This window comes from Hippopotamus amphibius, chromosome 3 (genome assembly GCF_030028045.1).
Source record: "Hippopotamus amphibius kiboko isolate mHipAmp2 chromosome 3, mHipAmp2.hap2, whole genome shotgun sequence".
Lineage (NCBI taxonomy): Eukaryota > Metazoa > Chordata > Mammalia > Artiodactyla > Hippopotamidae > Hippopotamus > Hippopotamus amphibius.
Window position 1 is genome coordinate 77,878,765 of NC_080188.1, and position 3,351 is coordinate 77,882,115.

Genomic DNA, 3,351 nt, shown 5'->3' on the forward strand with positions numbered 1-3,351 from the left:
TTTCTAACATCCCTTGCAATTCTAAATTCTAAAAACTCTGATCTTATGCGACTGTGTGTTGGTTTCAGTTTGCTGTATATGTGGTGAGATTAGTCACCTTCTATCTGGTAGTGAAGAGGGGAAAGAAGAGGTAAAGCCTTCATCCAAAGGAGGAGCTTTAGTGGTAAAGCTGAGGCATCAAGGTTAATTTCTTGGGGAAGAAAATGTGCTGACAGAGCCTTGAAAAATCCCTGCTCAGCACTGCTTGTTTTTGTTTCCCAGATGTAGGGCTAGTGCTCTCTGGTTTATCCAATCAGTTTCTCCTCCTCACTGCATTAGAGACACAGGCTTCATTCCTGATTGGGTAAGTTTGGAACTTAACTTCCTTGTCTTCTCTGAAAAGTAGCAGAGATTCCCGAGAGAAACCATGAGTGAGGATAGAAAAGAAGAAAGAATGAAGAACAGAAGGAGAGGGCAAGAAATCAGTGCAGGGCGCAGCAGCAGAAGAGAAAGGGCAGGCTAGGCCGAAGGGACATGGGAGAGCAAAAGAGAGAGCTGCAAAGTAAAGGGTGAAAAAAGGAGGAAATGCAAGCGAAAAGCAGACAGCAGGAGAATGAGCACTGCAAGAAGGTGGTGAAAAGCGGAGGGTCCCACCAGATGCCTAGGACCGCCCAGCAGGGAAGGGTGGGCAATGAGAAAGAGACAGGATGCAAATGCGTACACATGTGGAGAAGCCACTGTCGGTGACCCAGGTAAGGAAGGCTCGGCGGCAGAAATAAAATGCATGTTGTTCAAGGGAGATCAACTTGATGATGGGTGATACCGTACAGGGCCAGGACAGGGAGGGTGGGAGGGCGTCGCGGGAGGGAGGGGATATGGGGATATATGTATAAATACAGCTGATTCACTTTGGTGTACCTCAAAAGCTGGTACAAGGGTGTTAAGCAATTATTTTCCAAAAAGGGCTTAAAAGAAAATGCACGTTGTTCGTTTACAGTTCTGATGGTTTAAGCTATTTATGATACATCTAGGTGTTCCACTTAATCTTATTACGTTATAGTTATAATTTAATTCATTACATGAAACCAATTATTTTCTATGTATCGTGTATCGAGGGTCCCTTATCAAGGGGTAGCAGTGATATTGCTTCACTTAAAATCTATTCTTATTCAGATGTGAATTAACCTTACATTGTTGGAATCTTCCTGGTGGTACCTAGCTGTTCTGAGCGCTGTTTGTGACAAAATAAGCAGGGATGTAACTTTTTACAGAAAGAGGAGCCATTATTTCCCAGGAAATAAGATGTGACTTCAACGTTTTGGCCTAATTAGCTGTGAAAAAGGACATAGCCCAGGTGCAGTTTGCAGAAAAGCCAATCACATATGTCCAGGCTTCTCTCTCCAGCCCCATCACCCTAGCCTCGCTCAACTCCGCATCATCTCTCTCTGACTTGAAATGTTGTGATAGTCTCTTAGCCCCATTCCACCCTTCCACCTTTGATCTCTCCATTTATCCACAATACGTCCAAAGTGAACCTTTAAAAATATTGCACCTCAGCCTCTATGTAAACGTTTCAATGGTTTCCACTGCACAAGGGATAAACCTAAGCTCCCATAAGGACTTACACAATCTTGCCCCCGTGTAGCCCATCTTCATGTTCAACTTTGCCCATCTTCCTCTTTCCCCTCGGATGTGCCATGCTCTTTTTCATCCCAGAGCCTTCACGTATGTTCTGTCCTAAGGCTGGAACACTCTTCCCCATTCTCCATCTGGCAAACCATTCCTCATGCTTCCTGTCTCAGCATGAATACTGTTTTCTTCAGAGACACTTTGCCTGACCACCCCGCCCCCCACAGCCTATGCCGGGTCATTCTGTCACACATGCTCCTGGCATACTTTTTTTTTCTTCTATACGCCAAGTCACATAATTATTCTTTAACTCTTATTTGTGCTCTTATATGTTTGCTATCCGTGACCCCCAGCTGGTTGTAAGTCTTATGAAAACCAAGGCCGGGTGTATCTTGCACATCATTCTTTCCCTAGTGTCCGCCATAGTTCCTGTCACATCACAAGCACTCCATACACCGGGTGAAGGAGCAGATGAGATCTGCATTTCCAACATTGCAGATTTGTTTCCGTCCCAAGGTGTCTGCCCCAGGTAGAGCACGTACAATGCTTTCTATGCATTCATTTGCAGAGAGGAAAGAGAGAATCCCTTCTGCGTCCCAGGGGGAGAATTGTTCTGGATGGGCTCCAGATTGCAGCAGCATGGTAGGGATGGATGTAGCAAGCTTGTGAACCTTTCATGTATAGAACAGTGCTGGCCATCCTCCTCCACAAGAACAATGTGATGCTCCGTATTCACAACCTTTTCAGCCGCTTGTAAGCATAAGAGTTGCAGTGCTTTTTAGTTAAGGTGGAATCTGGCTGAAGGGCAGAACGTAGCTGGAGAAAAGAGGAGCATTGCTAGCATGTTGTATGAAATAAAGGAGACACTATCTTTGGTTGTCTACTTACTTGACCACGCTTTCTTCCCAGCAAGTCTCCTATTATCCTCTCCTGATATGCAATCACACATCTTCTTCACAGTGGTCACCAGGCCCTCATGCTTTATTCTGAAACAATGGCATCCAAAATCTGTGCTTCTAACCTAAGTGTCCACCAACAGATTAATGGGTAAAGAAGATGTGGTACATATATACAGTGGAATATTACTCAGCCATAAAGAAAGAATGAAATCATGCCATTTGCAGCAAACATGGATGGACCTAGAGATTACTAAGTGAAGTAAGTCAGAGGAAGACAAATACCATATGATAGCACTTCCATACGGAACCTAAGAAAAAAGATACAAATGAACTTATTTTCAAAACAGAAATAGACCCACAGACATAGAAAACAAACTTAAGGTTATCAAAGAGGAAAGGGGGGAGGGATAAATTAGGAGTTTGGGATTAACATACACACATTACTATATATAAAGTAGATATCCAACAAGGACCTACTTTATAGCACAAGGAAATATACTCAATATCTTGTAATAACTTATAAGGGAAAAGACTCTGAATCACCTCGCTGTACACCTGAAACTAATACAACATTGTAAATCAACTATACTTCAATTTTTTAAAAAATCTGTGCTTCTCAGTGCAATGGCTGGTTTCTGACATCCCAGGATCCTCAAGGACTTTCAACCAAATGTTGCCAGTTGGGTTGGGACAGTCTCCAGCAGGGCCAGATTCAATCTAATGCAGCTTCCAGTTGTGTTCCTATGTCCCCAGATATTCTTTTAAAGTTACTGACATCAGCTGACCTATTATGCACACCTGTTCCTTTCTGGTGTTGACGGGGACTAGGACAGACAGTGCACTG

The 3,351-nt window shown here is 43.5% G+C and overlaps 1 pseudogene; it reads left to right on the forward strand.

The window, feature by feature from the left end:
- Nucleotides 1-1,706: 1,706 nt before the first annotated feature.
- Nucleotides 1,707-2,365, forward strand: LOC130848473 (uncharacterized; annotated as a pseudogene).
- Nucleotides 2,366-3,351: the final 986 nt, after the last annotated feature.